The 11,812-nt window shown below is 40.6% G+C and overlaps 1 pseudogene; it reads right to left on the reverse strand.

The window, feature by feature from the left end:
* Positions 1 to 1,361: 1,361 nt before the first annotated feature.
* Positions 1,362 to 2,364, reverse strand: LOC147893393 (25S ribosomal RNA; annotated as a pseudogene).
* Between the last annotated feature and the right edge of the window lie 9,448 nt (positions 2,365 to 11,812).

An 11,812-nucleotide genomic window follows, 5' to 3' on the forward strand; every position in this document is an offset into this window, starting at 1 on the left:
TTACACTAAGAAAAGACTCTAAACAGACGTTATGGAAGAATAAGAGAAAGAAGAAGAACCATAGGAGATTACTGCTCTCACTGCTCTCACCACCCAAGACAACATTTATGAGGGTGATGACACATTTAAGTTGTTTTTTGTGCTGAGTCAAAAAGGGTTCTCTGACATGGGATCTCCCCCTTAAATAATTGTTAGTCTTATGTGTGAGTTTTACCTTGTCAGACCTATGGGAACTTCCCATGCATAGTCATTGTTCATTCTCCCAGTTGTAAACCAAGAGCCATAACCGTAGTGAGTCATAGGTTGGGGTCATGTGTATTGTTACTAGGTGTGAACAAGCCATGAAGCTTCCCATGTACTATTGTGGGGTGAGGTCCTCAATTTGTGGGGAGGATTGTTGGGACAAATTGCTGTAATGGGATGATACCAAGGGGTACAAGGCTAGTATGCGCTTTGTGTGTGACCACATGGGGGTTAGTGTGTGACCAGGTTAGGTGGTAGAAGGTTCTAGTAGGTGTGATTGAGAGATTCATGGTCCTAATTGAGATATCAGTGGAGAAATTAGTGGATCTGGAGATGCTCTCTCTTGGGCACATGCATTGTATCACTTGGCTATATATTGGGCATTCCACTCTTGAATAAAGTATACAGTTTCCTCCATGCTCTTGTCTCTATCATGATTCCATTGATGTTCCTTCAACTTTTCTAACAACTCTAGCTTCAAATTCCAAAACACTAAATGATTGATAGGCGATGCTTTCATAGTTTCTATTCATATTAAAATCAAAATCAAATAAGCTTTTACCCTTTTGTTCCACATGAGATTTCTTTTCTTGTTGAGCTCATCTTAGGATACCGATGTTATCTTTTAAGAGATTGCTTCCTAAGCCAAACTCCCCACCTGAAAATGTCTTTTGCCTAGATTGGCATGAGGACATGCCTTCAGACCAAAAGCAGGAGCTGAGCCCCACCTCCATCTCATAGATAAAATAATGTTAAAAGTAGTGGTATTTCACTTGTGGCAGAAGCTCCCACTTACTCTTCTACACCTCTCAAGTCATTCCACCAAGTTGGACTATAGAGTTAAGCTCAACAGGGCCTTCTTTCTGCATGTTGATTCTTCCAAGCCCATTTGCTTGGCTGTGATTTGGCTAGATAATAGATAGGGATAGTGGGAATCTCATCAATCCATTCATGCATGTCACTAATTAGATGATGAGGCATTTGGATACCTTAAGAGGGTCAATAATTGTTCTCATTTTTTACCTGCATATGGTTGAATTTCTATCCCTCAGAGCCAATGCTTTCCCCCAAATTTGTAGATCTATTTTGTTGACTTCCCTTACCTATATTGTTCTATTGACCAGAGGCTATTCACCTTGGAGACCTGATGCAATTATGAGTATGATTGGCAATCACTCCTCCAGCTTTTCATGAGCCATCATGGGCACACCAGACACTGCACGACATGTGCTTTACCAGTCAATGGACCCTATCTCCGGGTGATCCAATTTTAGGGTGGTATGGCTATTAAAAAACAAAGAGAACTCTTCTCGGGGCCCCCTCCATGGCATCTCTAGATTCGGTCATGTTACCATCCACCACCACGTCTCGGTTTGAAACTATTGACCCAATTCTCTTTTGATGCATGATGCTCCATGCACCCTTAACATAAGACTACCCGATCTCTTTGGATTGACTAACCCATGGCTGATTTCTGTTCACATGGAACCTTTTGCCACTTGAGACTTCAAAGTTTTGAATTGAATATTTGCTACCGCAACCAAGATCTACACCGAGGGCCAAATTTCACTCGGGCTTGCACTCAAAGCTCCACCATGACCCCCATGCCCTCCTACTGATTGGGGCCTTGCACTCATCTCGATGGCCATGGATGCTTCAATGCCATCCATTTTTGGGGATAGTTGATTCGACAGGTGAGTTGTTACACACTCCTTAGTGGATTTCAACTTCCATGACCACCATCCTATTATCTTAATCCATCAACACCCTTTGTGGCATCTAGGTTATAGCATAGTTTGGCATCATAACTTGACTTCTATTCATCCTACATCGCCAATTCTGCTTACCAAAAGTTGTCCAATTGTAGCTCCCATTTTGCACTAGGGTTCAACATGCAACAACCTCGGATGGATTTACCTATTTAAAGTTTCAGAATAGGTCGAGGGTGTTACACCCTTGATGCCTCCAATCATTTTCTTTACCAGATAAAACTACACAATGAGCTCCAGCTATCTTGAGGGAAACTTTGAACGAAACCAATTGGGTCAATGCTTTCTTGGGTGTAGCCAATCACGCAACAATTTTTGAGGCCATTTTGGGACCGTGACGTGACACGTTGGTGGGTGAGATTTTGAATTTTGTGCGGACCCACGCTCTCGTCAAAATTTTTTTTTGGCATCATGATTGTCGCACTGACATAATAATGAGACACAATCTTAGCATTATCAATAGTGCAAAGCTCAACACATATCACTACATGCATTTACTCATGAGCACAGAGACTGTTGCTTTGCCCTCCTTCGCACAGCTAGTCTCTGGCATGACTACATCACATAGCTTTTGCCTTGCCAGCTATCATTGTGTAGCTTCGCCATCTATCTCATTGTGCAACACAATCTTTTGTTGCACTAACCAGCATGCTGGTTCGAGCAATGATGTTGGCATGGAGTGACTACCATGTTGGCCTGACTACATCAGACAACTTTTACCTTGCCACCTATCATTGTGTAGCTTTGCCATCTATTGTTGTGCAACACAATCTTGTGCTGACCACTGTGCTAGTTTGAGCAATGATGTTGGCATGGAGAGACCATTGTGGCATGCTAATCCCTAAAGGGGAGTCCTCAAGGTCCATATCCGCAACCACTGTGCTGGTTGTTGGAGCTATTTTAGTTCTAAACCAAGAAAAATATAGTCTTATTTTTTTAGCCCTATTAGTCCTTATGCAACAATTTCTCAACCACCGCACTTGTTCTTGGAGCTATTTTAGTTCCAAGCTAAGGAAAATGTAGACATTTTTAATTTATGATAGTTTCCTTGCAACTGCCATGCTGGTTATTGGAGTTATCATAGTTCTAAACCAAGGAAAATATAGTTCCTTGCAACCGCCGCACTGGTTATTGGAGTTATTATAGTTCTAAACCAAGGAAGATATACTCCTATTTTGAAGCTATTTTAGTCCTACTAGTCCTTGTGCAACAATTTCTGCTAGTTCTTGGAGCTATTTTAGTGCTATTTTAGTTTCAAGCTAAGGAAAATGTGGTCCTATTTTAGAGCTATTTTAGTCCTTTTGCAACAATTACTTATGCAGCAATCGCATAAGTTGCATTGGTTGCAGTAAATCTTAAATGAGGGCATTTGTGAACCATTTTCACTATAGTAACAACAGTTTTTTCAATAGTTTCTTGTGTAACGATCCCTATGGTGGCAATAAAATGTAAACAAGGGCAAAAATATGCCATTTGTGCTTCTTTAGAGCCACTTTCACTACCAGAGTAACAACAACAATACTTTTTGCGATAATGCTACTACATTGAAATTGAAACAAAAGAAATTATATCCGATAGTTTTTGCAATAATAGTATTACATCAAAATTGAAACAAAAGAAATTACATTCGAAGAAATCATTTAACAAAGAGATTACATCCAAAGATGCTAGCACTTTGTCTTTGTGACACTTCTTAACACTTTTAGCACTTGTCAACACCACCGTTGTGGCAGGACCTAGTGGCTCTTTTCACCCTTGTTAGCACTTTCTTACTTTTTTGACCTGATGCCTCGTATCTAGGGGACAATATGAGCACCTTGTAGTTAGCACTTTCTTACACTTTTGACCCAAAACTCCTCGTATGTAGGGGACAATACGAGCACCTCGTAATTGAACATAACCTTCTTCATAGCAATGCCCTTCAAGGCACTAGGAGAGAGAACTCAACCTAGTGGTTAGCTCCCTATAATCGAGCAAAACCTTTGATAGTGGGTAGGAGAACTCAATCTGGTGGTGAGCTCTAGCACACTGATGCTCTCAGTGTGCTGGAGCTCACCACCAAGTTGAGTTCTCCTTCCCTAGTGCCAAAGGTTGTGCTCAATTATAAGTGGCTCTCTACCAAGTTGAGTTCTCTCTAGTTCCTGACGGAACAACGACAATGGACATTCATAGCTGAGAATGGGATCAAATGCGACGGACCTGAAATCTATTCTGCAATCCCCCCCTTAAGACCTAGTTCCCTTGGCTCCCCATCCTGCAACTCCCTTGGTCATGGTTATGGCTGGTGGAGTGTTGCAGGATGGAGAGCCAAGGCAAACAATGGATCCCATGACTTGGGTAGCATTATGAAGGGGCATCGAGGTTGCAACATAAGATTCATCACAGGGGTGGAAGGGGGCTTGGAGAGCATGGAAGGGGGTAAGAGAGGGATTCGGTGAATTGTTTCTCTACCCTTAAGGCCTTTATATAGCTAGCTAGACTTGTCGCCATCACACTCTTTTCCCTTTTGTTTCTTATGTTAGTTTGTGCAACTCTGGGTGCCTATCACTGCTAAGAGCACACAATCCACCCATTGTATTTTGTTGGTAGCCTAGCCTAGCATAGGCGGTCATATACATCATCGTCTAGCCATGACATGCGATTAGATGGTTGCCATGGGAGAATTTCTCGGTCTCATCAGAGCCAAGATCATAATAACTCAATGGGATTAGGGGGAGGAGCAGTGGCACATGCACCCAGCCTAGCATAGGTGGTCATATACATAAAAAACTAGCCATGACGTGCAATTAGATGATTGCCATGGGATAATTTATTGGTCATCGAAGCCAAGATCATAATAATTCAATGGATGAGGGGGAGGAGTGGTGGCACATGCACCCAACTTGTTGTTGGTAGCCTAGCCTAGCGTAGGTGGTCATATACATCATCGTCTAGCCATGATGTGCGATTAGATGGTTGCCATGGGAGAATTTCTCGGTCTCATCGAAGCTAATATCATAACAATTCAATGGCCATTATAGCTAGAAATTCTAAAATTCTAACAGTATGATATGTTCTTACAGTCTAACTCTAGCTTAATGCTAATTTGGGCATGCAAATTAGATGGTCCCTCATGCAAAGTCATTGTTATTATAGTTTGGTCCTGACTATTGCAATGCTAATCTAAGCCTGTGAACTAGATGGTTCCTCATGCAAAGTCATTGTTATTATAGTCAACTGCCTTGAAGAAAGGCAAGATCAAAACATGACATCAGATTAGCATCGAGTCAGTTCATCCGACTATAATAACAATAGTTCTCGGTCATAAGAGTAAGAACTATTGTTATTTACAATCTAATGAATTGACTGAATGCTAATCTAAGCTTGTGAACTAGATGGTCCCCCATGCAAAGTCATTGTTATTACAGTTTTGGCTCAATGCTAATTTGAGCCTGTGAATTAGATGGTCCCTCATGCATAATAATTGTTATTATAGTCTGATTCCAACTGAATGCTAATTTGAACCTATGAATTAGATGGTCCCTCATGCACAGTCATTGTCACTAAAACAAGCATGGTGTTTGTTTAGGATTAGTATACTATTTGGGAATTGGGATTTACATTTTCCCTTGTTTGGGATTACTTTGGGATTTACTAAAACAAGCGTGGTGGTTGTTTGGGATTTACTAAAGGTTATATTTTGTAGGGTTTGCAATTAATCCTAAACCAAGGAAAATGCATTTCCTTGCCAGTGCCTATGTCCTCTAGCCTTAACTATAATACAACTAAGAGGTCATATTTATCAATGTAATGTGTGGGGAATCTATTGGTACACAAGTCTTCAAAGATGGCAAAGATCTCATTGGATTACATCATCAAGCATGTCAAGATGGATTGATTTGATAGATTAGAATATGTAAACAATTACAGCTTGGATAACAGGAGACCAAAATAAGTTAAAAAACCTGACAGGTCTCGAGTGAAGGAATAGCGAAGGAATAGAGATGGAAAGCCACAGCAGCAATGACATTTTTTCTACTGCTTGTCCTGAGCTTGAATTTTGACAGATCTGTGGAAATAAATTCAATTCAAACACTTTGGAAAAACAAACATTACAATGCATTGGGTTCATATCACATGAAACCAATATCAATTAAAAAGTGGCAGTGTTATATTATTGAAATGGTCGCTACTACTATTTTTGAACTAGGATTGGCATGCCATAAATCCCTATACAATTAATTCATCTAAAGACACCGAGAGGTGGCCCCCTATTCAATGTGTTATCACTACTCATCCTTTCCACTTTACCACATCCAAAACCATCCCCCTAAGTCAAGTCAAACATTTCAACAACATACTTTGCAAGTTGTGGGTTCTTATAATATTGAAGGCCTTTCCACAGTTCCTCCTGCAATATGACCATCTTGTGAATGACACTCTTGGGAACTCTATGTTCCTCCTCTAAGCAATCAATCCCATCTACAACAATCTTGGGTTGCCCAGGGACCCCTTGCGAAATGGCACTAGTGCCATCCTCTGATGAACTTTTTAAGAAATTCACCATAACGTCATTAAGGGATGATGTTATTGTCATCCACTGAAAGTAAAATTATACTAGTGCATTTTCTTTACCACTTCATATGAGGTTGTGGATTTCAACCTTGTCCAAGAAGTTCTTGAAGAATGGAGTGATCAAAATCATCAATGGTCAATAATAGAATATAATACAGGAAAGCTTCCTCTTGGGTTAGATGTGATAAGAGAGAATTAGAGGGCGCATTCCATATGCCAAGTCATGGTGGTGGTGAATTCTTTCCTTAACTTAACATGTCACAAATAAATATGCTAAGGACTGCTCCACCCATCGATAGTATGAGTGCTCTGCAAGCTTCTCATATGGCCATAGAACGAGGGTACAAAGGTCGCTATATCAAGAAGCACATTGCTAAGGCCTTTCTAAAGAGACTTCTAAATGCATATTTTCCATGAAGGTACATATGCCAAATTTTCATTTTGTTTTGTCTCAAGTTACTATAATGTTTTTTGGGCTAATTGGGTTGTCGTTTGCCATGTAAACAAATATACTTTAAAATCTTGTCTAAGTATGTATGTACCAGGATGTGATCCACTTGGAACACCAAAGTTTCCTATCCCCATTAAGGAAGTCTTTCGGATTAAAAATGCGAATTTTGAGGTGCATGAGTCAACTATTACAGGCGCTAGCCATGGCTTATTTTTGCATGATTTCATTAAGAGAGGGACTACTATTCTCCATTAGAGAGGTGACAAATATGTGTATCGAGATTGGAAAGAATTGTGTGAAGTTAGACCAAGGCTGAAGAAGTACTCTATCCAAGAGGACCCTCATGTTTCTATAGAGGATATGGTGTACATTGTTTTCCCCTTATTTACCACCTTGGTCCATCTCCATGAGGAGAGCATCTATTGCAGAGTATGGATACATTTGTGTTGAAACCATAGACGATATATGTGTAGGAGAGGAGCTACTTGCAATCTATAATTTTTGATAAATGATATGTACTCATTTGAACATTCAATACTAGCCAATTCATTTTTTTCTTACAAGTTCTAGACATTGGGTCTTAACTTTTGTGTATGATTTTTGTTAGCACTGCCCCATTAGGGGCAGAGCTCTAGCTACTACAAACTTTCTATTTTTGATGCCCTTTCAAAAGTGGAACAACAACAGTTATACTCAACCTGGTCAACATAGTTAAGGCAATGATACATATTTCATATTAACACTTTGTGAGTATTAAATGCTTTGTCATTGCCTCATATCATTGCATCAACTATAATCTTGCATACCTCCACTTAGTCCAGGGCTTCTTGGAATATGGACACCATTGAGGGTGATGACATGACGGAAGATTCACATGAATAGGTATGGTTAAGGTAACAGATACTAAGGTGTTTATGAACACCACCAAGGTTCATGAGATGATTCTCACTCCTTAAATTCTATTAATTTGGCAAGCTGTTTGTAGAATAAACAAATATATACCTGGTACCATTCTCCTTGGCATAGAATTATCGAGGAATGGCAGTGGTTGGATTCTTCCCGTTAAGTATATACTTTGACACAGTGCATCTTTATTAGGATAGTTCATTTTTTGATTAGGATGTAGGCTTTTTTGATTAGGATAATTCATTTTTTGCATGATTAGGATGTAAGAGCTATGATTAAAGGTGTTTATGAACACGACAAAGGTTCATGATATGATGCTCACTCCATAAATTCCAAGTTGTTTTAAAGACTATGACTTCAGAACCATTCTCTGTGCAAACAATTATGGAGGAATGGTTTGGTTCGATTCTCCCTAGAAATACTACAAAGTGAGAATTTAATGATGTTTGTTTTCACAATGAAATGTTCAAGTTTTTTAGCACAATATTGCATGGTTTGTGTTACGATGTAATTATCAAGGGAGAACATAGTTAAAATTTCATGATTTTGTGACTGATAATGTAGTTGCTTTCTCTTATTTCTCTAGTTTTTCATGGAGGAAGGCTACAATTTATCAAAATACTCCTAAGCTAGGAATTGGGATTTTTCCAAATTATCTAATACGGTCTTACTTGGTGAGTTTCCCCAGATCCTTAAAAAATATATGTAGATCAAGTTGTTAATTGTTTGCCAAAACATCAAAAGGACAATTTTATGTCCTGTTTTGCTACCAAACTAGAGTTAAAGAGCCTTGTGAAAACATGAATATGTGGATCACTAGAACTCAAATTGTGAAGTATTCTCATGTTGTCTAGTCCATGTGTGTGTCTTAACTCTTTCATCCGCTACCCTTGCCTCATATATAAAATCTCTTGTAACCTCTCGTTGTAATGGGCTTCTCTTTAAAATGCATGTGTATTTCCATAAACCCGCTTTACATGAAAACCATAATATTTATATGCAATTCAAAACGGTAAACATTGACCCATATTTATTTAAAAAAAAAACGGTAACATTGACCCATATAATATAGATTTCATTTAGCCTACACCCTGAAAGTAGTGACGTTACTCGACTCCATATACTCCGTGGTATATGTACAAGAATGCGGTTAAAAGGAGTAATGCATAGGAGAAAACGTTGGAGAAATTGTGATTTCTGCTCGTAATCCCTCGCTACAGCTCAGAAATCGTTGTAGGCACGTGTAGGCGGGGAGAAGCACCTACATTTGTTCTGTTCCACGCAGGGTGGGGAATGCTGTTGTAACCCTGAAGCATTAAGACGGGCTCTTTCTGTGAGACCACGTAATGAGTATCGGGTGAAGTCGAGCTAGAAACGAGCTCAGAGGCCAATTGTGAGCCGAATTTTTCACGTTGGGGGGAGGGTCTACTCAAATAATTTTCAGTAGCTGAGAAATCGACAGAGGCAACGGGGTAACGAGGAGGCTGAATGAACTTGTGATTGCTTGCAGATGGATAATTTACACTTTGGAGTAGGTTTGAGAGAGAATCGAGGCGTGCGCGTGCTGCATGCGGCGCGACTGAGGTGGGCATGTGGAAAGGACGAAGCTCAGGTCTTGGTGCGGATTCACGCAGAAAACTTGGAAAGAAAGCTTGTCCCAGAATGGGAGTGTTTGGGAAGGGAGGTTTGGTTGTTGAAGCGGCGAACCCTGTCAACTTCTGAACGAGCTCACGAAAGTCGCTTACTTCAACGGTGAATATAAGCGTCGGTGGGCGTGATTTCTTTGCCTGCTTTCTTGAACCAGACTTTGCGATTCTGTTCTTAGAGCTCGATGCAAGTCTTTCCGTGCTGATCCTGCGGGCCGGAGATCCTAACACATCCATCGAGCTCGTTTGCTTGGACTTTGATCTCTCGCCTTGATCAGGACGAGAAAAGGAAATTCATGCAGATGACGTACTCTCTATTTGCATCCAGATAACAATTTACTAACTCACACCCAGAAGAACGTTTGTCGGAGCGTGATCGATGTATGAGAAGAAACGTCCGGCGCTCCTTTGCAGCCACAGGCTCTCAAATGGACTTATGCTTTGGTCCGTCTTCTTTGTGTGCAACAACCGAGTACATCATTTGGGAAGCTGGCAGCTTGCGCAACGCTCAGAGTAGTGAGCAGTAGTGCAGCAAGTCACAAATATATAGATACTATAGAGCTTCGGTCGATCGAAACCTATGGCACAACGTAGGGCCAAACCTCGCAGTGACACACTGGTGTTTCTGCTCCTCAAGGAGCCGGAGAAGGCAAAAAGAGTCAGGGAACGGGGACAGCACCTGTATAAGACCATGCAGGGTTCAAGCGTTGAACATTCCTACTTCTACGGGGCTCGTGCTTGAACGATGAAGCGTGATCCGAGTGATTCACGAGCAAATGATGGAAATTCTACCGAACCGTTGGGCAAAGTGGCATCACGGACTAAAGTAGGATTGGATGATTTCACGGCTCACAAACGTGCTATATCAAAAATGCGCGCTGATGGGCAACCAAGATACATCGATTGTAATTATCAAATCAAAATAAGATACACGAACGATTGTAATTATCAAATCAAAATCAGACGCAGCAGAGGGAGGACGGAGCACGCAGCTAGCACCATACTGTGGCGGCTCCTTTTGACTAGTAGAACCAAAGATTGCTTTCAACACGTTTTTTATGTTACGTGCCGTGTAGAGTTTCCTCCTCTTTTTACCCTCGTTTTTATGCATTTCCTATCTATAAATCGTTGTGTTTTTTTCGTTTTATTTATTACTTCATACAAATAGGGGACCCGCGGGGCACAACGTCATAGTACTTATAGTTCCTCAATGCAATGGTAGAATTTCTCATTAGCTTCTTTAGGAGGCGAGAGTGGTGGGCAAGGGGTGCAAGCCTATTGGACAAAGCTTGTGGGGGAAGGTTAGAGAGGGTGGCACTTCTTGCGTTGTTTCTTCATCTTTTCAAAACCTCTTTTTTTGGAGTGAGAAACAACTTTTAAAAACCTCTTTTTTTAGGGCGTTTTGAAGGTGACACCTGTATGAGAGAGCGTCTAGTTCTAGAGAGCTCGAACAACGTCAATTACATATAGTATAGCTAAGAATATATCTATCCCCAAAGAGCCTAGAGAATTTGTCCTTAGTATCGGACATGATGCATCCAACAAAGCGAAAATATGCTTGCCAAAGAGTCCAACATTTCTCAAGCTACAAAAAGTCTCTCATCTCCATAAGAAGTGGTGCACTTTTCGCCTACCAAAAGGCAACAACTAACTGAGCACCACTATAGCACTCTTAGCTTGAGCAACATAGACAATCAAAATCCATGGATAATTTACAAGCATTCTTTTGTTAAATCAAAGTTTGGTAACTCATTCAAAGGGTACATCTCTTTACAAGTATTGAGCGAGCCTATACTCAAGGCATTCTCTTGTAGGAGGCAAGCTAGTTTACAATGAGCCCTTATCCTAGGGCTATCACTACTAGTCTTTCACTTACCTCTCCCAGCTACTAATATGGGAACAAGCTTACACTTGAGTAGCACTTCCCACGCAAGCTCTATCAAGCAAGGGCTACACACGATCTAGTCCTAACATGCCCTACTTAGTGCTTCAATTCGTAGGGTTGAGCGAGCCTTGCATTCTCTTGTAGGAGCCTAGCTAGTTTGCAATGAACCCTTATCCAAGGGCTATTACTACAAGTCTTTCCTTTACTTCTCTACCAAGGGCAATAGCTTACATCTGAGTAGCACTTTTGAAGTGGTTTCTATGAAGTGAGAGCTGCAAAAAGATCTCGTCCCAATATATCTACTTCATGATTCAATTCTTAGGGTACTTTGCATTCCAATTCTCACTCAAATCTACTC

The sequence above is a fragment of the Dipteris shenzhenensis genome, chromosome 15 (genome assembly GCF_047967505.1).
Source record: "Dipteris shenzhenensis isolate YYH24624 ecotype China chromosome 15, Dip_SZ_1.0, whole genome shotgun sequence".
Lineage (NCBI taxonomy): Eukaryota > Viridiplantae > Streptophyta > Polypodiopsida > Gleicheniales > Dipteridaceae > Dipteris > Dipteris shenzhenensis.